This window comes from Macaca mulatta, chromosome 8 (assembly GCF_049350105.2).
Source record: "Macaca mulatta isolate MMU2019108-1 chromosome 8, T2T-MMU8v2.0, whole genome shotgun sequence".
NCBI lineage: Eukaryota > Metazoa > Chordata > Mammalia > Primates > Cercopithecidae > Macaca > Macaca mulatta.
This window is the reverse complement of record NC_133413.1, coordinates 23,569,855-23,596,826: the sequence shown is the minus strand read 5'-3', so window position 1 is coordinate 23,596,826 and position 26,972 is coordinate 23,569,855. Positions and strand designations below refer to the sequence as shown.

Below are 26,972 nucleotides of genomic sequence, written 5' to 3'. Positions count from 1 at the left end.
TGAATGGCACTAAAGCTAATTAAACCTTCAGGTAAGTGTTTCTTTGAAAATGTCCTTGAACGTCTATGAAACAAGTGAGATTAAAAATGACCTTAAAAATTTATTTTGGAACTTAAATTTCTGATTCTGCTTTGGTGATTAGGTTTAAAGCAAAGTCTTTACAACTACCCACATTTTCTTTAGAAACGTAAAAGATTTCCCAAACTGCAATACATTAAATGTCTACCTGCAAATCTCTACCCAAAATGACCAATAGTGTTCAGTCAAGTTCAGAACTGAACAATACCTGAGAGCAAGAGACTGAAGACACCGAGGTCAAGTGCTTTTTAAAAACACAGCCTAGGGCCGAGTACAGTGGGGCTCATGCCTGTAAACCCAGCACTTTGGGAGGCCAAGGCAGGCAGATCACCTGAGGTCAGGAGTTTAAGACCAGTCTGGCCAACATGGCGAAACTCCGTCTCTACTAAAAATACAAAATTAGCTCGGTGGCATGCCCCTGTAATTCCAGCTACTCGGGAGGCTGAGGCAGCAGAATCGCTTGAACTCAGAAGATGGAGGGTACAGTGAGCCGAGATCGTGCTACTGCACTCTAGCCTAGGCGACAAAGTGAGACTCCATTTCAAAAACAACCACCCATCACCACCACCACCACCAGCCTGGGCATGACTGAGCTTCACCTGACTTCCGGCAGAGGGCAGTGGCTGCCATGCCTTTGTTGTTACATGGGGGAAAGAAAGTCATGAACCACATGGCCTTTAACACTATAGGTAACACTCCTATATTGTTCACTATATTGCTCTTCTAAAATTTCTTCCCCCACCACATTGCTTTTAACTGAATTCTTAAATGCTAACCCTTTCTGTAACTACTCTGACACAATTAATGCATAAAAAAGATGTTCCATCTGAGTGGAAACAATGAGAGAAGTATCACACATAGTAAGAATCTAAGAATTATCAGTGCCATGCTATCAGTATGTAGGCTTCAGACAAGGGCAGCTATATGGGCAACTGCCTCTAGGCAAGCAATGGGCTAAGGATGTCTGGGTCAGTATTTTGTATTTTGATGGCTGGCAGAGCAACAACGGAATCCCCATGACTTGTGCTACCCTAGAAACTAAAGTCACTTAATTATAAATGCAGAAATTAAACTTCACAGGGTGAGACTAAACAATTTTATGTATAACGTTAATTTTGGAACTAATGTGTCAGTTCATGAGATTTTTCTGAAAAATGTGATTCAACAGTAAAACAGAAATTAGAAGCAGGGATATCATTTGAACAGAGAGATCAGCAAACCTTTAGAAAACTAAGTTGACTTGTGGAAACTTTCATCTGTTCTCATCTCAGGGCCCATAACTTGCGACTGCTGCCAAAAGCCCACAGACTGAGGGGCATATTTCCTGGTAATGACTCAAGTACTTAACTATGGATGAGTCTACACAATCAGTAGCTATGCTCTTTAGGGTGACTTTTTAAAGGATCCTTGGAGGAACCAAATGGTTTCTCTGAAATAATCCCACATCTATCTAGTCTGAGAATGTGTCATTCCTAAAACCTGTGATGCCTTCTGGTGTGTAAAATGTTAAATGAATTCAGGAAGATTCTGGCATAGATGCTTTTGATAGGATGTTGAATTCTGGCCTCTCAATACTTATTTTTCTGGAGAAGGATGAATTAAAAAAAAAAAAACTAGAAAAGCTCAGTTCCTCATCTTATATTAGGTTGAATCATATGAAAATGCCAAATATCCAAATATTTTTGACTGGTAAAAATGACAATTTTATGTGAGTCAATCTAGTATATAAAAACATTTAAAAACTCCTTTAAAGTATAGTCATGCCTTGCTCATCGACAGGGATACATTCTGAGAAATGCAGCCTTAGGCAATTTCACTGTTGTGTGAACATCAGAGTGTACTTACACAAACCTAGATGGCATACCTGCAATACACCTAAGCTATACGGTATAGCCTACTGCTCCGCGGCTTCAAACCTGTACCATGTCACTGTACTGAATACCTTAGGCAACTGTAACACAATGGTCTTTGTGTATCTAAACACATAAGCAGGTATGTTTAAAGTACTATGTTGTGCTATGATAGCTATGTCACTAGGCAACAGGAATTTTTCAGTTACATTATAATCTTATGTGACCACTGTCATATATGTGGTCCATTGTTGACCAAAATGTCGCTATTCAGGGCATGACTGCACTTTGAAATCTGCACTCTGCTTCTAATTAAGGGTTGGGTTTCACTTTTAGGTCAATATATGAGAGTAAGAGTATTACAAATTTGATAAGTAATCTGACTTTGAATTCATCTATTCTAAACTTACTCTCTCATTACTCTTCAATGAGAATCCTCTGGTCTCTCTGGTTTTCAAATCCACTGTGCTCCTTCTTCCTCTGGGCTTCAGACCTGCTAGTTTTTTGTTTGTTTGTTTTGTAGTTTTATCCTATAGTTCTATCAGTTTTTACTGTATATATTCTGAAGCTATTTCACAAAGCACATACAACTTGAGGAGCTCAATCTTTTGTTATTTAGTGACTCTTGTAATCTGTAAAGGCCTCTGTCAGAATGTGTTATTAATCTTTCCTCCCACTTTGTAGATTGCTTTTTCTCTTGTGTGGTCATCTTTTGATGACCATACATTCTTAATTTTAACACAGCCTAATTTATCATTATCTTCCTTTATGATGAGTCCTTTGCTTGCCCTGTTGGAGAAATCTTTCCCTATCCTAAAGTCATAAACATCTTCTATTATCTTCCAAGAGCTGTGTTTCTTTTGTTTTCACCCAAGATCTAAAAGCCTGTTGAGTATTGTGTATGATATGTGTCTACGTTGCAGGGGTAGTGGTGATGGTATTAGTAAGGTTTAATTTCCTTTACAGTATTATTTTCAATTCACGCAACCTGGCTTTTCATTTTGAGGTTACTTAATATTTGTGATTACTGATATACCTCAGACTCCTCTGTCCCTTATTCCTTTGTGCTATATTTGTCCTATTTTTCCTTTTTTAAAGTTTTTGCTTGTTTTTGAATTCCATTTTTCTCCCCAGTACTAGTTATCACATATTCTTAAAAAAAGTCCAAAATTAGGCAGTATCTTATTCCTTCCATCTTGAGTAACAGTGACCTTAGAAGATAAACTCCAATCAGTTGTCTCCTGTGTTATGCTGTTACTGTACCTTATTTTGGCTTTGTCTCCACAGCCCTAAAAATTAAACAATACTATTATATCATACAATGTTTAGATTTACCTATGCTTACCAATTTCTTTGGTCACCTTTACTTCTTTCATAACCAAACACTTCTATGGGACTTTCCTTCTTTAAGTATATCCCTTACAGAAGTTCCTTAAGTAAAGATGTGCTGGTGGTAAACTCAGTTTGTGTTTATCTAAAAATGACTTTCAGTGCCCTCATTCTTGAAAGATAATTTTGTTGGGCACACAATGCTAGGCTGACATTCACTTTTCTCTTTTGGCTTCCAGGTTGCTGTTGAGATGTCTTTATCTGCCAGTCTGTTCTCTGCAGGTGATGTTTTCTTTCTGAGAAGATGTTTTGTCTTTAATATTTGTGGCTTTACTATAAAGTGTGTACGTATGAGTTTTAAACATTTATCCTGTTTTGAGAATCACTTGAACCCAGGATGCAGAGGCTGTAGTGAGCCAAGATCACACCACTGCAACTCCAGCCTGGATAACAGAGCGTGACTCCGTCTCAAAAAAAAAAAAAAAAAAAAAAATCCTGCTTTGTATATGTGGAACTTCTTTAACTTAGATTCATGCTTTTTTTTTTTTTTTTTCCATTCTAGAAAAGCCTCTCCTCTAGTCTCTTTCTAGTTATTTCATGGTATCTTACCCTCCATGTCTCTTAACCATTTGTACTTTTCATGTTCTTTGTCACCCTGTGCTGTAATCTGAACAGTATCTTCAGATCTTCTAGTTCTCTTCTACACTATCTAATATGCTAATCTATTCACTGAGTTCTAAATTTCAACTGTTATATTTTAAACTTATATTTGATACTTTTTCAAGTATGCCTTGTTGTTTTTGACGACTTTTTGGTTGCTTATTTCTCCTTTTAAATATTATTTTGTTAAGCATTTAACTTAAATTCTGTATCTGATGATTTTCCAGTATCTGAAGTCAGTATCTGATGTGTGAGCGTGGGAGGATGGGGTAATCTAAACCTGCGACTTGCAGCTTGTGCTGAATCTCTTCTATGGTGGCTTTTCCCATGCAGATGCATGTATGTGTGGTAGTTTTTGTTTATAAGCTCATAATATGTTGACACAAATCTATGGAAATCCCGAGCACCTCCATTTTCCTGTTTCTGTGAGTGGCTATGGAGGGCTAACAACTCCAAGGTGCTTTCTAGGGTCCTGAAGTCTCAGCTTCGGCTTCCTCATCTGGCAGCGGGTTAAGTGTTTCACTTTGGCATTTGACCCTACAGCAATTTTGACTTCACTACTCCCAACACTCCAGTTTGACGAACAGGTTCATTTAAGTTAATTAATGGGAGTGAGGGTATTGAGATTTCCCTTATTTCTTGCAAGCTTGCCAATGTATTAAAAAAGGAGGCTTATTCAAATTTAAACAGGATCTACTTATAGTACAGTGATAAGGCACTTTAGAATAATTGGTTTGCCATACAATAGGAAATGGAATTCTTACTCATTTTTGCTCCCAACGGATTTTCCTTACTTTGAGTAAGGCTGAGTATGTATTTAAAAGGATTTGTTTCAATATTTTATTTACTAAGCATTTTTGGATGTTGTATAGTAGGAGGATTTTCAGATAATGTACCATGCCACACGCTAAAAATTTCATTAGACCTATTTTTTCTCAAACATGTTGTTAAACTATATCTTTCCTGTTTTATACCTATGCAGTTTTTTCATACCTACCTGCAGGATCTTGCATTTGTATGAAATTTTATCTTGTCAGATTTGGAGAACTGTTCCAGTATAATTTAGACATCTTTCTAGCTCTTATCAAATAATCTACCCCCCGTCTATGACCAGCATGTTAAGACTTTTATCCCAGCAGTTTTTCATGTGAGTTTCCTTCGTGAGTAAAGGGTAATTCCTTTGAGATTAAAGGAAAGAACATTCCTTATTTTAAAATTTTATTTTATTATTTCTGAAATGGCATCTCACTCTGTTGCCCAGGCTAGAGTACAGTGGTGTGATCTCAGCTCACTGCAGCCTCTGCCTCCTGGGTTCAAGCGATTCTCCAGTCTCAGCCTCCTGAGTAGCTGGGATTACAGTTGTGCGCCACCACGCCCGGCTAATTTTGTATTTTTAGTAGACGTGGGGTTTCACCATGTTGGCCAGGCTGGTCTCGAACTCCTGACCTCAGGTGATCCAGGCGCCTAGGCCTCCCAAAGTGCAGGGATTACAGGGCCACCGCGTTTGGCCCTTATTTTTTATTTTTGATGGCATGTGGAATGTATAACTCACAGGAGGTATTCAATAAATGCATACTGAATGAATGTCCTCATCTAAGTTACTGATACGGGACAAGCTCATGGTCAGAGTCCTGGGCCTTAGACTTTGTTCCTAGCTGTCAGTGATTCACTGATTACCACTCTTGGATATGGCCATTCAACTAGTTACTCAATGATTCAACGAATATTTGAGACTGCATTAAATTTTACATTTTAGTCAATTACCTAATGTCTATGAGGGTATTCAGAGAGATTTTATCAGATGCTTTGTTAAACTCCAGATACATTTTTGTCTCTAACATTTCCCTTTTCTACGAACATTATTAGCTTGTCTTAAATCCTTCATGAAGCTTTTCTGAATATTCAGACCATATTACTCTCTCCGGCACAACTTTGAATTCAGCAATATACTTTTTAAATACTTTAATCATATGCTGCCTTTTTCTTTGACTATTTAGTAAGATTATAACTTATCTTCCCATGATATTCCACAGTGTTGAACATACAGCAAGCAGTCAATAAATAAATGCTTTTTAATAGCAGGATGTCTTTCAAATGTGTGAAATATTTGGGTGAGAAAACGAGAATTCTCATCTTAGCCTTACCCTCACTAGTGGGAAAATAGGAGGGAAAAAAATAGGATTCTGTATTTACTCTCAAGGGAGGGAAATAAGGAACATTTTACGCGTTTAACAAAATGACTCACCCTTTAATAGTATCAAAATCTGGTTTTATATCCTTAAATCTAAATTTCTTCAAATAAATTACAGCAAGAAACGCTTGTGAGAAAATTGTATTCAGTTACAGTAATCCAAAGAATAAAAGGGGCTATACATTTCTCACATGATTTGAATTAGAATACTTTAAAACATGCTGTCAATCACCATAGCATTCTAACACTAAAGTCCCAAATATTTTATTTAATTCATGACACTCGAAGGGAACTGCCATAAAATATCAAGTTCTTAATTCTTGACAAGCCAGGGAAAGCTGTACTGTGTGCCAATTCCCTAAAAATCCAAGTAGTTACTTTCATCTTTCTAAAAAATTAACCTGAGAGTGCTGGATATAACAGCCAGTGAGGATATATGAAGTTCTCCAGTTCATAGGTTCCCAAAATGTGGTCCATGGGCTCCTGGGGGTTACTGAAACTTAGGAGGTCTCTAAGAGCTAAGTTATTTTCATAGCAATACCAAGACATTATTTATATACTTTGCTATACTGACATTTGCACAAACAGTACACCAAAGGTACAAAGGCCATGGTGGATAAAACAGCTGGTACTTTATCACAAACTAAGGCAGTGGCATCAAAGTGGAGTGGGAGCCATTATATTCTTCACTGCCACACACTCATTTAAAACAAAACAAAACAAAAACCGAGCCAGTTTAAAGTAAGATTGCCCTTCATAAAGAAGCAGAAAAAGTATTATTTTTACTAAATCTCAACTTGAGGACACATCTTTGTACTATTCCATGCAACAATATGGGAAGCATAAATAAATATTTCTGCTGCATACCAAGGGGCTTTCATGTAAGAGTAAGGAAAGTTCAGATATGGTTTCGGATTCCACATTGCAATTAACCTTTACAAAACTATCACTTGTTGAAGAAGTGTTGAAGAATACTCACAATTATCTAAAAGGCTATTAAAATACTCCTCCCCTTTCAAATTACGTATCTGTGTGAGGCTGGATTTTTATCACACACTTCAACCAAAATAATGTATCATAAATAGTCTGAATGCAGAAGTAACTATGAGAATCCAGCTGTACTCTAATAAGATACATATTAAAGAAATTTACAAAAAATTATAAAATGCTACCTTACTAAAATTGTGTGCTTTGGCTTGAAAAAGCTTTTCACAATAATGTCTATAATGGGTTTAAGAAGGTTATTTTAAATGAATCACATATTCTAAAAATTGTTTTAATTTCTACAGCAAATATTTTAGCTGTAAGCCACAAAAAAGCTCTTTGAGGTCCTTGAAAATATTAAAGAGTGTAAAAAGACCCTAAGACCAAAAAATTTGGGAACTGCTGCTACAGATGATGAAAAGCTTCCCCCTGGGGAGTCCCGCGCCACTTTACACACAGTAGGACTTACAAATGATCTACTTTATCTTATTTACCAAGAAATACTTAGGAATACTATTTGCTACCTCTGTATCTTCTCCAATATTGCAATGTACGACCAATGATATTATTATAAGGACATATTATAAGAACATCATTCAAGTCCAGGATCAGAACTTTGCCAACCACCCCCAGAAGCCCTTTCCATGTGCCTTATCCCAAACATAACACCCTCCCCTCCCTGATGTAAGTAACCATTACTGACTCTTTTTTTTTGAAATGGAGTCTCGCTCTGTTGCCCAGGCTGGAGTGCAGTGGCCAGATCTCAGCTCACTGCAAGCTCCGCCTCCCGGGTTTACGCCATTCTCCTGCCTCAGCCTCCTGAGTAGCTGGGACTACAGGCACCCGCCACCTCGCCCGGCTAGTTTTTTGTATTTTTTAGTAGAGATGGGGTTTCACCGTGTTAGCCAGGATGGTCTCCATCTCCTGACCTCGTGATCCACCCGTCTCGGCCTCCCAAAGTGCTGGAATCACAGGCTTGAGCCACCGCGCCTGGCCCATTACTGACTTTTATAGTAATCACTTCCTTGTCATTTTCTTTTTATGGTTTTAGCATCTATGTGTGCTTCTTTAGACATTATAGTTTATTTATTTTGTCCATCAGAATAAAAAACTGACAGCCTAGGCAACATCCTGAGACGGCAACTCAACAACAACAAAAATTTAGAAAATTCACTACTGGTGTCATAGGCCAGTAGTCCCAGCTAGTACTTGGAAGGCTGAGGCGGGGAGGATCGCTTAAGCCTAGAAGATAGAGTCTGTGAAAAACAAACAAACAAACAAACAAATGAAAATACCTTTTAGGTCTCTTTTAATCCACAGGTTTCTCCAGCATCCCTTTCATTTCCTTATATAGTTGGCCTTCTGTATCTGTGGATTCTGTTACCTATGGACTCAACCAACCATGGATTGAAAATATTTGGAAAACAAAATTTTGTCTGTCTGTACTGAACATGTATAGACTTTTTCTTGTCATTATTCCCCAAAAAATACAGTATAACAACTATTTATATAGCATTCACATTGTATTAGCTAGTACAAGTAATCTAGAGATGATTTAAAGTATACGAGTCTGAGTGCAGTGGCTCCTGCCTATAATCCCAGCACTTTGGAAGGCCAAGGCAAGAGGGTTGCTTGAGCCCAGGAGTTTGAGACCAGCCTGGGCAATGGGGCCAGACCCCGTCTCACAAAAAAAATTTTCTTAACTAGTCAGGTGGCACCCCCCGTAGTTCCACCTTCTAGGGAGACCAAGGTAGGAGGATTGCTTGTGTCCAAGGAGTGGGCTGGTGGCGTGGTCGAGGTAGCAGTGAGCCAGGATTGTGCCACTGCACTCCAGCCTGCAAGACAGAGCAAGACCTTGACTCAAAGAAAAAAAAAAAAAGCATATAGGAGGATATACTTATTATATGCAAATACTAATCCATTTTCTATCAGGGACTTAAGTATCCTCAAGATTTACATATATGGGGAAGGTCTGGAACCAATCCTCCATAGACACCAAGGCATGACTGTAATTTACCTATTGAAGAACCCAGGCTGTTTGACCTATAGAGTTCCCTAGTTTTAGGTTGTGCTGATTACAGATACTTGGTATAATCTAGCATGTACCTCTGTTTGGGGTATTTCCTGAAAACTAACAGATAGATCCGGAGACTGGATCAGACTGAGGTTCTTCTAATGGCAAGATTACATACAGGTAGTGTTTTGGACAAGACTTATACAGGATGATCAAAATGCCTGACCACTGGCCAGGCACGGTGGCTCATGCCTGTAGTCCCAGCACTTTGGGAGGCCAAGGCAGGTGGATCACCTGAGGTCAGGAGTTCGAGACCAGCCTGGCCAACACAGAGAAACCCTGTCTCTACTAAAAATTCAAAAATTAGGCGGGTGTGGTGGCACATGCCTATAATTCCAGCTACTCGGGAGGCTAAGACAGGAGAATTGTTTGAACACACGAGATGGAGGTTGCAGTGAGCCAAGATCATGCCACTGCACTCCAGCCTGGGTGACAGAGTAACGACTCCAGTTCCAAAAAAAAAAAAAAAAAAAAAAAAAAAAAAAAAGCCTGACTTTGACTTTGTATCTTTTTGTAATCCCGTGATCCGTGTAATCCCGTGAGCCACTGTTGCTTACTACCCATACTTCCCACTTCTCTCCAGTCAGTGGGGACTACAAAATGGTGATACTTTAATTCCATCATTTCTTTTTCAGTTATTAGTCAGAATACACTTAACAAAACATTTTATTACTCATCTACTATTTGGTTATCTATTGGTTTAGCTCACAAAAGGGCAGGGTAAATACTTGATTCTTTTCCTATATCAATTTTCAAGATAATGAATTGGTATTGGTATTCTACCATCCTCTGAAGGTGGTGTTATTTTTACTATCACTTTTAAAATATCATTAAGAACTCATGGATTTAAACATATTTGATCAATCTCTGCCAAATTTTCAAATAGCACATTCTGGCTACTAAGGACTAGATTTAGCTATTTAGATTTAGGAGTGTGAAGATCAACTTCACATTTGAAAAGGTACATTTCCATCAGCAAAGGTATTTCAGTTCTGAAAAGGATAATAACTCATTAGTTCTCAAAAATATGACAGAATTCAGGGAGATTATAAAATATAATGTTCTTAACACATATACAAAGAAAATAAATTCAGGTAAAATTTAAAAGACTAGTAAATGTTTGCTAATTACATTTGAAAGTATTCTTCAATGAGTTCCCCTTGGTTTTCAGAATAAAACTAAATCTCATTAGCTTAGCTCATAAAGCATGTTATGATTTGGTCTTTTCAGTCTCATTTCTTGCCACTTTGTCATTTATCCTCTGATCGTTTCAGGTAGTATTAAAAAAAGTTGTCCATTTTGGAGATACTGTTTTCCTGATATGTTTAAAAATTAATCCACAAAAATCTAGAGACAGCTCATATTACAAGTATTCCACAAGAATCGGACTCAATTAATTTTGGCACTAAAAAATCATTACTTGGTTGTTGGAAGTAATTGCCCTAAAGCAACTTTAAAAATCCAAAACAGACCGGGCACGGTGGCTCACGCCTATAATCCCAGCACTTTGGGAGGCCAAGGCAGATGGATCACCTGAGATCTGGAGTTCGAGACCAGCTTGACCAAAACGGAGAAACTCTCGTCTCTACTAAAAATACAAAATTAGCTGGGCATGGTGGCGCATGCCTGTAATCCCAGCTACTTGGGAGGCTGAGGCAGGAGAATCGCTTGAATCCGGGAGACCGAACTTGTAGTGAGCTGCGATTGCGCCATTGCACTCCAGCCTGAGCAAGAAGAGCAAAACTCCACCTTAAAAAAAAAAAAAAATATCCAAAACCAAGTTACTGCCTGAAAACAATGGGCATATTCCATAGGCAAAACCTACACCTATCTATTTTTAAGATGGAAAGAATATGTAAAGAACAAAATAAGGATACAAGAGCTAAAAACTACATTATTTCATTTTATTATCACCTTGAAATTTCCAAAGGGGAGTATTTTTCATGTTCCCAGTGAAAAAAAATTATGTACATAAAATCCTGCTGTTACCAAATGAGACATGAATAAGACTTTCCCAAAAAGATAATTTTCAGGCAGAAGGGCAATTATCCTAAACATTTAAAAGTATAATACGAGATTTAAAAGGCCCAGGCTCCTCATTCTCATTAAGCAGCATGCATAAAACCTCAAGAATCATTTATAACGTTTCTCAATCTGGGATCCTGAGATAAGTCTCAGTGCTCCATGAGTTCTCTATGAGTTTTTTTTTTTTAATGATGTATTTTCTTTCTTATGACTGTTAAAAAAGTTAATATAAGGGTATTCGGAATCATCTGGCTGATCACCTTCATATCTAGTACTATATCATGTTTGGTTTTCACATTCCTGTTTAGGGGTGACTAGTGTCAAGCAGCTATAATTTTAATCGTCGAGGACTAAATAAAAGGAGCAGAGGTGAACCTAATATGTAAACGATGCATCCTACCAAGTGAAAGCCAAATTACATTATGAATGAGTTTCTCAGTGCCTTGAATGCAGAAAAATGGTGAGAAAATTGAGTCATCACATGGCATACCAGCAGTCTTAATATACTGAACTAAAAAAGAACTTACAGTGACTGCTTAATGGGTATAGGGTTTCTCTGTGGGGTGATGAAAATGTTGTGAATTAGACAGATAGTGCTAATGGTTGTACAATATTGTGAATGTACTGGAAGTCAATGAATTCTCTAACTTTCAAATTTTAAGTTTTATGTTATGTAAATGTTAACAAAAATAGAAAAGAAAAGAAAGTATGGTATACCAGTCAGCATTATAGACATTATCATCTAATATATTAAATATATGTTGCTAATTTGAACGTAATTGGTTTTGTGGTTTGTTTTAAATCTGTAAATCAGTTTATAGTTGCACAAGAAGACAACCCTGAGGAATTTACATCTATTTTTATGTTTGTTAATATCTGTTACATTAAAACCAAAATAATTTAAATCAATACCAGAGGGCTTGTGAGACACCAATAGCCATTTAAAGGGGGGCTATATATTAAGAAAGTTTGAAAAAAAACTGATATGAAAGGCTCATAAATATTATCTATATCTTATTTCTCTGAAACTTTAGTAATAAAAGTTTAATGAAAGTGGGAGTTTAATGCAAAATTTGTATCTACTTTATAAATTACTCCAAAACCTTTTAAGATTCTCATTTACTCACGTAACATTTCTACTTGCAAAAACTAATGATTAATTTGAACATATCTGCTTAACAAATATATACTGCTTTTATAAAAGAGGAACAAAGATACCAAGAATCGGATACTGACTTCCTTTTTGGTCCAGGGTACTTCAATTTCTGCTTGATCCTCTACAATTAAACAGGGTTACCAATAAATAACTTCTGATGATTTTAGTGAACCTTTTAATAATTAATGAACTAACTCCAAAGAGAAATCTCTTCCCTGTGCTGACAAATGGTAGCTGTTGTAGATGGGGACACTGCAGTGACAGGAGCAGTGACGGGAACAGAGGGAAACAGCCATGAGCTACTTCAGAATCCTAGGAAATTAGACAAGCACAGTTTGAAAAGTACACTAAACTCAGCTCCTGTGGAGTCTGCCAGCAAAACATCAATTAAAAGTCTTCCCTATTATATGAGTACTAAGAGGTTTAATCTTCTTGGTAACTATTACCGTAAGATATTAAAAGTGCTTCAGCCTGAAACGTAACAGATCAAGATGTTTTAAAAAGCAAACAGTTTAATGACCGAAGTCAAGTGTGTTTTGGAAATACATTTAACACATCCAAATAAGATTCATTCATTTATTCGACTAATATGAATTTGTGTATGCCCTATGGTGGTCGTTCATAATCTACCAATGATTATATAAATTACACGTTAATCTAAATGTTTCCTAGCCATGCCAAAAATTCCACAAGATAGGCAGTTTTGAAATTTTTAACCTCTTATTGTGCTATGCATTAAAAATAAGGTATAATTTTGGAACTAACAGATTAGTCAAAGTCTGAGTCTGTTAAGAGCGATCTAAAGGTTGATGGCAGGGTGAGTTTTTATTTTGCTAAGGCCAGTATGTAACAGCAAGGCACTTAGGTCAGTAGTCCGTCGCCTTGTTAACCACTCAACAATGCTCTCCCCTAAACTCTCATTTCACCTGCAAAACTACCCCATATGAAGTAAATATTATTCCTCTTTTTCAAATGAAAAAAAAAGAGAAAAACCCCCAGAAAATTCTACCTATAGAGCAGTCGGTGTTTCACACTGACCACTAATAGGATTACACGATAAAAAAAATTCCAATTTGGGAACTGCCCAGTTAACCAATTTTAAACAGAAGTTAACTCGTTTTTAAACAGAAGAACTCGTAAGAGTCTTTAGTATGCTAATATACGCCAAAAATTTCTAAGAGAAAGATAAAATACATAGTTTCCAACTTTAAGATTAAATAATCCTTGTTGTGGGCAATAGGTGATAGACCAACGAGACACAAAATACTTAGGAAATGCTGCTTTTGTGGCTTCACAAAATTTGAACAGTCATCAAAATTGGGAGATTAATCTTTTGAGACTATCTTTAGAATATGTATCATTTAATACACATAGTAACATTGGTGAAAACAAGCATCAAACATTCTTTACAGAGCAGAAATCTAGTGACCTGCATACTGGGCAAGACGGCAGACTACAATATTCAAATTACATCTATGAAATAAAAGGGCAAAAATTGTTCTGTTGATTGACTGCATATTCTGGACACAGAGACAGAGGCCATGGTAGAAGGAATAATTATCAGTGATCCACAAATGGCTGCTAATCGGAATGACTTGAGGGTGTTGATCTTAAAAAAAATTAACACGCCACAACGAAACCCTGATTCAGTAGGTTCAAATGTGGTCCCAGGCAATTTTAACAGAGGTAGGGTTAGCAGACATTGTCTGATAGGTGACAAGAGTTCAATAAATACTGTTGTTACTGTTGGAGAGAAATAGTCCACAAAAAGGTTTTGAGAAAACAAAACCCCAAGGGACAGAATAGTGGCAACTATCAAAAAATGAGGAAAGCTGATTGAGTCTGTGGGATTTGCAGACAAGAGAGACAGAGAGAGAGAGAGAGAGAGAGATCTGGCCCCATACCACCCCTCATGAGGACTCTGCATGGGCATGAGAAGGGCCATGGTTTTAATTAGTAGGAAGCCCAACACCATTTTATATATAAGAAAACTAAAGCTCTGAAGGTTCAAGTTATTTGTCCAAGGTCATGCCACTATTAAATGGATTAAAATTTAGATCTTGCATTGGCCGGGCATGGTGGCTCAAGCCTGTAATCCCAGCACTTTGGGAAGCCGAGGCGGGTGGATCACAAGGTCAGGAGTTCCAGACCAGCCTGGCCAAGATGGTGAAACCCCGTCTCTACTAAAAATACAAAAATTAGCTAGGCGCGGTAGCATGTGCCTGTATTCCCAGCTACTCGGGAGGCTGAGGCAGGAGAATCGCTTGAACCTGGGAGGCAGAGGCTGCAGTGAGCTGAGATCGTGCCACTGCACTCTAGCCTGGGTGACAAAGCAAGACTCCATCTAAAAAAAAAAAAAAAAAAATTTAGATCTTGCTTCGAAATCCAATGCTCCCTCCAAATTCGGTCTAATGAAACAAATTCCTCTTAAAGTTCTATCTATGAGAAAGAAGCAAAAGGTCAAGCTAATCAGTGAAAACTAATGGACACGCCAAATATATGAGTTAAGATTATCTGTATTTAATGGAAAGGAGGGAGTACTGGAAAGATACCTGAACGTGAAGCTTAAAACTAGAGTTTTAATCCTGACTCTCACTGTTTGTAGGACTTTAGGCAAAATGTCCAAATTACTTTAATTTCCAATTAGTTTGTTCACCTGAAAGAAGCCTGCACCTTGACATAAAAATCAAAAGAAATAATGCATTTGAAAACTGTGTAAACTAGGTTGAGACTTTTGGTTCCAGCAATATGGCAAACTAGTTAGCATCGAAACTTCCTGCCACAAATATCTACAGCTGCTATTTAAATACAAAAATCCTTTTAGATGCCTGGCTGTATTAACTAAAGAGTAGGCAAAATCAATTAGAGCCCAAACCGAAGACAACTAAAACCCAGAGCAGTAAGCATGAAAGCTCCTTTGTGACTGTCCTGATGCAAACGGGAAGTGTGGATTTTGGTCTTGGTAATGCCTGCATACAATGCAAATGTCCTTAGTTCAGTTTATCATTTCTCATGATCTAATTCCAACAAACAGCCCAGCTGAAAACATATGAAGTTTTTCCTTCATTAATCACACAGATGTCACAACCTGCTTTGTGGCGTACTTTCAGTTTTTTGCTATTATAATCCACCTTGTGCGACTCCCTGCAACTGAAAATCATAGTCAAGATGCTTACACAAGGTTTCACTCTTTGCTTTGTCCTAATTTATGGAATTCGCATTTTAATAAATCACTCAAATCTCTGGAAATCTGACTTGAATGCCTGCATAGCAATCTATCATATTCTAGTTCTTGCTAATCTCTTGAGACCCATTGCCTCCTTAGCTCCTCGAGGTTTAGTCGGGATGTCTCCTTACAGTTCCTCCGGGTCTTTCTCACCTCAGGAACTTTCAACATGTTATTTCTTTTTGTCTGGCACACTGTCCCCTTCTTTCAGTGAATACTGTCACCCCAAAATAAAAATATTTCATTACAACTTTTTTCTTCACAGCACTCATTGCAATTTATAAATATATATTTATTGGTATAATTTACTGAGTATCTATAAACACTATGAAAGCAAGGACATGTCTATTTTGTTTTCCATTTTATCTCTAGTATGTAGCACAGTATTTGCCCCGTAACAATATACAACTGAAAAAAAATTTTCTCGTTTAAACCTTAAGCATGTTTACTTGTATATTTTCTTTCATTATGCTAACAATGAAACAAAATTAAGATTTTGATGGCTGGAAAAGTTAAAAATTCATACATTATCTCTAACAAGCAATATACAGTTAGCTACCCTCTACAAAAATGGCGTATGAATTCTTTTTACTGCATAATCATACTCTAAGATTTTTTTCTAGCTTAAAAACTATGTGATTCTAACATCACTTCATTAACCTGATAACAGTTATTATTCTGAACACCATGGATACACAGTAAAATTTCTGCATTCACAAATGAAACACTACAAATATTCAGCTATGGGCAAACAAAAGGGGTGGACCCGGTAGAGAAATGTTAACTGGCTTAACAATGCTTTCTTAATAGACCCACCACATAAATAAAATATAATATAAAAAATGTTACACTGTTAATAGAATAATGCTGTCTCTGTTTAAAAACAAGAGTCAGGGTAATATTTCAATGTTAAATAGACTTGTGTACATGTGCTCAGGAAAGTAATGATAGATATAGCCTTGAAGCCAAAAATTAGAGAAATTTTCAAACTGTATATTATCTATTAAATAACGGTAACAACAATAACACTGTAAAATCCAGCAAAAGGAGGGGCCGGGTGTGGTGGCTCACGCCTGTAATCCCAGCACTTTGGGAGGCCGTGTGGGCGGGTCACGAGGTCAGGAGATCAAGACCATCCTGACTAACATGGTGAAACCCTGTCTCTACTAAAAATAGAAAAAATTAGCCGGGTGTGGTGGTGTGCACCTGTAGTCCCAGCTACTCAGATGGCTGAGACAGGAGAATCGCTTGAACCCAGGAGGCAGAGGTTGCAGTGAGCTGAGATCGTGCTACTGTACTCCAGCCTGGGCAACAGAGCGAGACTCCATCTTAAAAAAAAAAAAAAAATTCCAGCAAAAGGAGAAGGAAATTTCCATCACGTTCTAAAACCTTAGAATGTGATGTATGCCTATAATCCTGGCAGTAAAATACTACAGTATACCACATGCCAATGAATATTTTCTTGCCTGTAGAAACACACCTTTGATTCTCTAACAGAGGTCAATGTGAATATTAAATATACATTACAGCCAACTTTCCTTGAATGCTCCCATTTTGTATGTTATTTATTCATGTATACGCCTCTATATCACAGGTAAAAACAACGAATAGCCTACAGTTTAGACAGGGATGAACTTTGTATCACAGGTATAAACAACAAATAGCCTAGCTGCTAGACTACATTAACATTTAGCATCCCCTCTGGCCTACTGAACTGCGGTCCAATTATTATATAAACATTTAGGCCAGGCGTGGTGGCTCAAGCCTGTAATCCCAGCACTTTGGGAGGCGGAGACGGGTGGATCACGAGGTCAGGAGATCGAGACCATCCTGGCTAACAAGGTGAAACCCCGTCTCTACTAAAAAATACAAAAAATTAGCCGGGCGAGGTGGCGGGCGCCTGTAGTCCCAGCTACTCGGGAGGCTGAGGCAGGAGAATGGCGTGAACCTGGGAGGCGGAGCTTGCAGTGAGCCGAGATCACGCCACTGCACTCCAGCCTGGGCGACAGAGCGAGACTCCGTCTCAAAAAAAAAAAAAATAAAATAAAAAAAATTAAAAGTTAGAAATAATAAAAGAAGAGATAAGAAATAAAGGCATAAAGGAAGAAGACAGAGTTTTAACTGGCATAAAAATTCAAAAGAAAGCTTTTCAGCCCTCCTTATCTCTTTTCCCACGAGAAAACCCTAAATACTGTGTGTACTCCTTTAGAAGACTCGGCAAGAAAGAAGCATAAGAAATTCAAAACAGAACATTAAAGGGAAGAAAGATAAAAGCAATCACAATACTTAATCTTGGAACCCTGAACTTTGATTCACAGGAGCAAAGAATTCGGGGTTTCATATTTACCCTCTGACAAAAAAAAAAGCAAAAAAGAATATTAAGTAAATGTTTCTTAGGAAGTTTTGACATACATGCCCCACACATTGCTAGTTTTCTTGTTCTCTGGAATTCTAAATCATTTTTCCCTTAACAGTTTTGTAAAATATCAATTTGCTTTTCAAGTTTACACTGCTGTATGATCTATGGAAAATGCTTTTTATTAATCAAGTCAGCAAACAAGGAATACCAGGCAAACAGCATATTTAAAAGAAGCTTCTGGCTGGGCGTGGTGGCTCACGCCTGTAATCTCAGCACTTTGGGAGGCGGGCGGATCACCTGAGGTCAGGAGTTCAAGACCAGCCTGGCCAGCATGGTAAAACTCCGTCTCTGTTAAAAATATAAGAATTAGCTGGGCTTGGTGGTAGGTGCTTGTAATCTCAGCTACTCAGGAGGCTGAGGCAGAAGAATCGCTTGAACCCAGGAGGCAGAGGTTGCAATGAGCCAAGATCGTGCCACTGCACTCTAGCCTGGGCAACAAGAGCAAGACTTTGTCTCAAAATAAATAAAATAATCTAACAGAATAGAAGATTTTAAAAAAGAAGTCTTTTTCTAGATAACCTTGAAACAACAGTTGATAAAGGATAAAGAAAATGAACCTGATTTTCTAACAGTTAAAACATGGGATGGAGAAACAAAACAGACCAAGGGTAGGTAAGATAGAATTGGTATAAACCTTTAAGGGGTATTGGCGGCCAGAGTAGTCAGCATTTCATGATTTATTCAAACTCCTGAGACTACGACCTCTTCTTTTTCGCATTAAATGCATGCCTATTTCATTGCTGGTTGTAAAAAACATTTTACTCTTGTCAGTGGTAACAGAATCTGAGGCTGTTCCAGCAAACAAAATAGAATAAAGTATCAGTGTTTCACCCAAGTCTTGCAGTTGCTGTAAGTTAATAAGAAATAAGGTAGGCATGGGCCAGGTGCGGTGGCTCATGCCCATAATCCCAGCACTTTGGGAGGCCGAGGTCAAGAGTTCGAGACCAGCCTGACCAACATGGTAAAACCCCACCTCTACTAAAAATACAAAAATTAATTGGGTGTGGTGGTAGGTGCTTGCAGTCCCAGCTACTTGGGAGGCAGAGGCAGGAGAATCGCTTGAACCCGGGAGGCGGAGGTTGCAGTGCGCTGAGATTGCACCATTGCCCTCCAGCCTGGGCAACAGAGCGAGACTCTGTCTAAAAAAACGAGAGAGAGAGAGAGAAATAAGATAGGCATGGGTTGGGCACAGTGGCTCATGGCTGTAATCCCAGCACTTTGGGAAGCAGAGGTAGGCAGATCACTTGAGGTCAGGAGTTTGAGACCAGCCTGGCCAACATGACGAAACCCTGTCTCTACCAAAAAATACAAAAATTAGCTGGGTGTGGCGGTGTGTGCCTGTGGTCCCAGCTACTTGGGAGGCTAAGGTGGAAGAAATGCTTGAACCCAGAAGTGAGTGGATATCACACCACTGCACTCCAGCTTGGGCAACAAAGCAGCTGACATCTGAGATATTTACAACATCTAAAGACTACTGAAATGGAATTTCACTATCAAAAAAATGTGACTTCTAATTCAACTTGATAACAGATAAACAATTTCCTATACCACTGTTGCAGTAATTATTCTGTCACTCTACTTAAAAACCTTCAACTATACACCTACAGTACAAACTCCTTATTATGCTACAACAGGCACTTCATGTTCTGGTCTCTTCCTACCATTACATTGATTTCCTCTATAGAAGCCATATTTGCTCTCCTGGAATGTTACGCGAACATATATATAGCTTTATCTATGGTACTTTGCTTGTTGTGCTCTTATCAATCCGGAGAACACCAGGCCTTTTCAGATCTGGCTTAATGATTCACCACTTTAAGAAGGCTTTCCTGGATCTCCAAGGGAGGACTGACACTTGTGTCTTATGTTCTATGCATAAAAGTGTCCTATCACTGATCTCACTCTATAACCCTTATTGGTGTACATTTCTATGTATTCAGGTCCTTGAACAAGGACACTGTATTTTATTCACATTTATATTCCCATTGCCTAACAATCTGGCACACAATACATGACCAAACAATACTAGCCAAATGAGGGAATGTTTACTGATGTGTGTATCTCACCAAATAACCAGGAGGATAATAGTATTCTAAACAATACTATTCTATTAAATAGGTGAACATTTAGGGTACACATAAAATATATCTGGTCAATTAGAGAATGTGACAGAAACCATGTTTGAAACCAGAAATGGTAGAAGTTGTTTTAAAACGTATCTTTCTGGATGCCTCTAAAACATTTACTCATTACACATTTCCTCCACTTTCTCAATGTTAGCTGGTGCATTTATATTCCCACTTCAGCAAAACATTTATTTCTAGGATGGATTAGGAAGTTATTGACATGAGTGATGAATCACCAAAAACTTACAAACATCTCTATGTTAAGAACAAAATAATGCATAATTACATAATATTTTTGCCAAAGAGAATGACTATGTAATCATAGATTTACTGACTTTCACTTCACTCTTTAGAGTCAGTTATGCCTGCCCCTCAGCACAGTCACACAAAACAGTTTTCAGGGGGAAAAAAAAAAAAAAAAACCCTTTAAATTCAATCTTAAAATAGGCTATCTTAGCCATTTCAACTTAGAATATTTCTGCATTATTTTCAAAGCTCATGCTATTATGAAAAACTTTATGGTAAATAATATTTTAAAATTAGAAGCTGAAGAGAACTAGGATTGCTAGTATATCAGGACTTAGCCCCAGGAAAAAGTGATTTCATGGTTTAATATTTCCCTCCATATCCTCCATGTCATCTGCAAAATAGTTACAAATACATAGGAATTTTAGAAGGTTTGTTCTTTGCAAAATGCTTTGGGAGATAATATATTAACACTTGTTTTTTTCTTCTTAAAATTATTTCCTATCAGTAAAATTCTGAATTTCTTTTATGAGTTAACTGCTTTCTCTCATCACTTGGCCAAGAGAACAGGACATACATGGATAACAAAATATATCCATTTGCATTCACACACATCTGAGAGGACGAGGATCTAGCTTATTTTTACTGATATCTAGGAAAGCAATCCTATAACCTATGTTCCACTTTGCTGCTAATCCCTTTGGTTCAGTGGCAAGTTTATTCTAGAGTAGCACTGTCCAATAGAAATTTCCATGATAGTGGAAATATTTTATATCTGCACTATGCAATATGGTAACCACTAGCCTTATGTGGCTACTGAGCACTTGAAAAGTGGTTGGCACGACTGAAGAACTTGATGCAGTTCCTGTCAAACTGGGCTTGGATTAGAAACATACCGGGCTGGTACCTCCTCCACCCAAAAGTCAGGCAAAAGATTTGAAGGGATCCATCACCAAAGAAGATCTACCAGGAGTCTGCAAATGTTTTCTCTAAAGGGCCAGAGAGTAAATGTTTTAGGCCAAAATGTCTGTCAAGACTATTTAACTCTGCCACTGTGGTACAAAAACAGCCAGAGAGGATACAGAGACGAATGCATGTTTCAATAAAACTTATTTATGAACAGTGAAATCAGAATTTCATATAATTATCATGCAACATGGAGTATTATTCTTTTAGATTTTTTTCAACCATTTAAAACGTAAAAGCTATTCTCAGGGTGCAGGCCATACAAAAATAGGCTGTCAGGCCAAAACACCAGCCTGGTTTGCAAGTCTGAGATATACAAATGTCAGTAAGCACGTGAAGAGATGCTCAACATGTCAGTCATCAAAGAAGTACAAACTAAAAACACGAGATCCTACTAGAATGGCAAAAGAGTGACATACTAAATATTGGTGAAGTTATGAAATAACTTGAGGTACAGTCATTTTGGAAAATTGCCTGTTTCTTTAAAAATGTAAACATACATGGCAGGGCGCAGTGGCTCATGCCTGTAATCCCAGCACTTTGGGAGGCCGAGGCAGGCGGATCACGAGGTCAGGAGATCGAGACCATCCTGGCTAACAAGGTGAAACCCCATCTCTACTAAAAAAATACAAAAAATTAGCCGGGCGTGGTGGTGGGTGCCTATAGTCCCAGCTACTCGGGAGGCTGAGGCAGGAGAATGGTGTGAACCCAGGAGGCGGAGCTTGCAGTGAGCCGAGATTGCGCTACTGCACTCCAGCCTGGGCAACTGAGTGAGACTCCATCTCAAAAAAAAAAAAAAAAAAAAGTAAACGTACACTATAGGACTCAGCCATTCTCCTCCCAGGTACTCAAGAAAAATAAAAATGTACATCCATACAGAGACTGGTATATGAATATTCACAGCACCTTTATTCACAATGACTAAAAACTGGGAACAACCTGAATGTCTCCCAAAGAGTGAATAGATACATCCAGTGTGATATATTCATACAATGGAATACTTGTCAACAATGAAAAGTAACCAAGCACTCCTATTATGCAACAATGAGAATGAATCTCAGAGTCACCTTGCTGAGTGAAAGAAGTCAGAAAACAAGAGTACACAGTAAGTCCATTATATAAAATTCCAGCAAATGCAAACTAATTTATAGTGACAGAAAGCAGAACAGGGTTGTGTGGGGCTGAGGGCTGAGGGAGGGACAGACTGCAAAATGGAAATGTTCCATATTTTGATCCCAGAGTCACAGGTATATGTATCTGTCAATTTGTACATTTTAAATGGATGTCGTTTACTGTACACATAAAATGTGAGTAAAAAGGAAAGATTTTATTCCACTGGCATCAGATTTACCCAAAAGTCATCTTTTTATGAACCACATATCTACTTTCGTGAGTGCTGTTTACATTAGAGGTGACAGGTATGGGAGGAATAGACACAAAGTTGGGTCAGCTGGGCGTGGTGGCTCACACCTGTCATCCCAGCACTTTGGGAGGCCAAGGCGGGAGGATCACCTGAGGTCAGGAGCTCAAGACCAGCTGGACCAACATGTAGAAACCCCATCTCTACTAAAAATACAAAATTAGCCGGGCGTGGTGGTGCATGCCTGTAATCCCAGATACTCGGGAGGTTGAGGCAGGAGAACTGCTTGAACCCAGGAGGCAGAGGTTGCGGTGAGCCAAGATCACGTCACTGCACTCCAGCCTGGGCAACAAGAGCAAAACTCCATCTGAAAAAAAAAAAGAAGCTGGTTTTTAAGTCTCACTCTATCAATGTTATCAATATTGACAGGAAATGTGCCTCTGGGAACCTCTAAGGTACATTAATAGTAACCTAAACCAAACAGCTCTGAATGGACAGGTTTTAGGAATTATATGAAATTAAAACGTCTTGCTCACAACATTCTGCTCTCCCTATTTGGAGTGTGTCTAACTGCAGAGTTCCAAGAACTAGCAAATAATCTTTTACATTACAACAAATTTTCATTTGTAACACCTGTGGGATAATGTCCTTATTTTATTTGAATTTTATTTTATTTTATTTTTTAAGACTTGGGGTCTTGCTATGTTACCCAGGCTGGACTTGAACTTCTGTACCCAAGTGATCCTCCCAGCTCAGCCTCCCCAGTAGCTGGGACTATAAGCATGTGTGCCCCTGCCTGGCTTATCCTTACATACTCCCTGTTGCTCAGGTTCAATTTGCCTAAAAACAATTTAATACTGGTTTTATGAAAGCCTGAAGAAAGTTGGTCAGTTCTGGAACATTACCAGTTCAATAAGACTAAGGAAAACAAGGTCACATTTTCCAGTAAGTTTTATTTAATCTTTAAAATTCTTGGGTATGCCCCAGACTAGTTTTTGACAAGACCTTGCAGGGATCCTTAGATGGGTCAATGACAAGCTGAAGATAAAAATATCACCTACTGACACAAAACATTATATTCTAAATAATTTGTGGCTATATACTGGGTAAAATTTAGATTTTTTTTCAACTGAGTACAGATGTATAGATATGAGAAATATACATCGGGTTTCCCAGATGTTTTTCAGAGCAAACTTTATGTTACAGGTTCTTAGAGTTAAGTTAAATTTCATGACTGATTTTAGATGTCTTTTTGGAAGACAGAAATAAAGCACTGAAGTTCAGGAGTTAGTGGAGGTGAATGAGGTTAAAAAAAAAAAACAAACAAGCTTTAAAATAATTTTTGCCAAACTCATGACATATGCTTTCAAAACTTTGCAAACAATTCTAAGTAGAATTGGAAAAAATCCTAAGAAAACGCTTCATTTCCCTTTTCTAGCCTTAAATACACCCCTTTAAACCATAAATTGACTAAAACTTTAGGGCAAATGTCTAGCAAAACTCTCAATTCTTTCTGAGACTGCACACTTTAAATATTATTCTTATGCAAATACCAACGAGATCAGCATGTGTCCAACACAAGTTCATATACTTAAAAGCTAAGAGGCCACCACAGCTATAACATTACAATTTCCTGAAGTAGTATAAGGGATATTTTAATAATCTGCTTGTTTTCAGAGGAACCTTATTTTCCAGAGAAAATTATTTTGATTTTTTTTTTCATCTAACTAATGTTTTTCTAAGAGAGGTTTAAAACCCAGGGGTTTTAAGTGAGAATCATTTCTCAGCCTACGGGCATCAACATTTGAGTAATAATGTTAATTTCTTGTCCCATAAGAAATATCTTTCACTGCTTATTGTCCAACTAAGCGACCTCTTTTGTTACTGTTTGGGGCATAAGAGAGCTCAATTTGTGAGAAGTGCTACAGATGACTAGATCTTACAGAAAAAAACTCTGGGAGTTTAAGAAATTGGGCATAAAGAAGAGAAAGAGATATTTAAGTTAGATGAAATGGAAATGTTAGTTTGAGCATAAATATTTTAAGAAATTTTACAAACATGTACATAAGAACTGGCCGGGTGCGGTGGCTCAAGCCTGTAATCCCAGCACTTTGGGAGGTCGAGACTGGTGGATCACGAGGTCAGGAGATCAAGACCATCCTGGCTAACACGGTGAAACCCCGTCTCTACGAAAAAATACAAAAAACTAGCCGGGTGAGGTGGTGGGCACCTGTAGTCCCAGCTACACGGGAGGCTGAGGCAGGAGAATGGTGTGAACCCGGGAGGCGGAGCTTGCAGTGAGCCGAGATCCAGCCTGGGCGACAGAGCGAGACTCCGTCTCAAAAAAAAAAAAAAAAAAAAAGAAGAATTGAGAACACAGTGGTATACTGGGGAGAGAATACAAGGATGACAACTGGAAATCCCATCTGGAATGCTTGAACTACAAGGGACTTCACAGATCACTTAATCCAGGCTCAGAGACCAAATGAGTTTCCCAATTAAATGGCATAACACTATAAAAGGCTTAGAATGGTGCCTGGCATATAACAGACACTCAGTTAATATTGGTACTCCCCTTTCCCTATGCCCAACCAAGTCACACTCCAGTAAGTCTTACAATAACCACCACCACGAACATCATCTAAATCTTCCAACAGCGAGTTCTCCGGTCTTCCAGAGATACGAGGTCTTTCAATCAGCTTATTTCAAGGAAAATTCTATTACTATTAGCTCTATACCGATGTTACAGTGCTGCGGTGAGCATTAAATGAGATCAATTAATGCTGGCATGAAGTTTCCAATTCTGCCTTCTCTTAAATACATCCTTCCCATTTTATGGCAGTAGGAGTGTGTGTGTCCCTGTGTGTATGCACACATGTGTGAAGGGGTGAACAGCCATCAAAACAAATATCAGAAATACTTAGGATCTAGGTTTTTACAACTGTCCTTCCTCTCCCAAGATTTTGATATGCCTCCCGGGTACCAATCCCATTCCATTGAGAATTTCCTAGTAATGAGTCACTATAAATGTTAGGAATGAATGTATTCCTCAGATGTATTGGAATGGGGGAAAAATATAACGGGGTAGTAACTGCCCCCTCAATCAGGGACATGTCGACAAAACCAGTCTCATTACAAATTCACAACTCAATGACCAGGCTTGTTATGATGCTCAATTCAATGTAAGGCCCTGAAAGTAGAATATCACATCTTATATTTCCTTCTATGTGTCTGCACGGTAACAAAAATGGGATATTAGTAGATGCTTAAGTGGTCACCATTAATCATCCTCAAGAATTTAATTCAGTATTTAAAAATTCAGCTTGCATGTAACTCTCCAGGAACATCTATCGTGGTCCTGAACTAGGTTTCAAATAAGTCAAAAGAGAAATACTTGTAAATCAGTTTCTTAATAAAATATTGTAAGCATTTTCATCTAAAAAGGCATCTATCTTTAAACTCTAACAAGGTTCATGAATGGCCTAAAATTGTAGGTAAAATTTTGTGTAGGCACACTCTCCCCACCCCTACCAGAGAGCACTAACATAGCTTCCATCACATTCTGAAATAAATCCCCCCAAAGCTGTATAATCACTGCTCTGTACTGCTTCTCCCCCTGGCTTTGAAGCTAAAACTCTCAAGTTACTCAGCTTAAGTTCTAAAAGCAGATTTAAAACTCAAATGACAGGATAGTAGTTAGTGGCAGGGTGTCGGGGGCTACAGGTAGCTGTTGAGAGGGTATCAGGGGACTTCTGGGGCACCGATAATATTGACTTGATTTGGGTGCTGGTTACAAAGGAGTTTTCACTTTGTGAAAATTCATCAAGCTGAACACTTATGATTTCTGTACCTGTCTGCAGGTATATATTTCAATAAAAAGTTTTTGAAACAAATAACAAGATGGGTCACTTATACACAGCATATATCATTGCAGAATTTAATGAAGTCCTTAAAAATGATGCACTAGGAGAGGTCCATTGGTAACGAACTGCAGTCTCCAGACAACAGCCAGTGAGGAACTGAGGCCTGACCAGGCCCACTGTGAGTAAACCTGGAAGAAAATTATCTATCCTCAAGTCAAACCCTGAGGTTGAATGCAGCCTGGAGCCCCAGATAAGAGTTTGACTGCAAATGAGACCCCTAACCAAAACCATCTAGTTAAGCCACTCCCAGATTCCTAACTCTGAGAAAATGTGAGATAATGTTAGGTGTTTAAAAAAAAAAGATGTAGTTTCAAAACACTATCTTCCTTGAACATAGTGAAGCGGGGAAAGTAGCCTCA

General features: G+C 38.1%; 1 protein-coding gene and 2 long non-coding RNA genes across 15 annotated transcripts in view; all 3 read right to left on the bottom strand.

Moving 5' to 3' along the window:
* XPO7 (exportin 7) overlaps nt 1–26,972 on the bottom strand; it is an 89,556-nt gene that overhangs the window by 56,893 nt on the left and 5,691 nt on the right. Inside the window, exon 1 of one of the 13 annotated variants that reach the window (XM_077943134.1) lies at nt 8,388–8,528. The exons of 11 other annotated variants lie outside the window; for them this stretch is intronic. The gene's annotated coding sequence lies outside the window, so the exon portion shown is untranslated. Of the gene's footprint in view, nt 1–8,387; nt 8,529–26,972 lie in introns of those variants that run through there. One more of the 13 variants, XM_077943138.1, reaches the window with a different exon arrangement.
* Nucleotides 4,099–9,655, bottom strand: LOC144330734 (uncharacterized). Its single transcript, XR_013397155.1, has 2 exons — nt 9,437–9,655; nt 4,099–5,344 (listed from the first exon to the last, which is right to left on the bottom strand). It is a non-coding gene; the product is annotated as an uncharacterized LOC144330734 (long non-coding RNA).
* LOC144330740 (uncharacterized) lies at nt 23,354–25,059 on the bottom strand. The gene is made up of 2 exons (XR_013397161.1): nt 24,921–25,059; nt 23,354–24,785 (listed from the first exon to the last, which is right to left on the bottom strand). It is a non-coding gene; the product is annotated as an uncharacterized LOC144330740 (long non-coding RNA).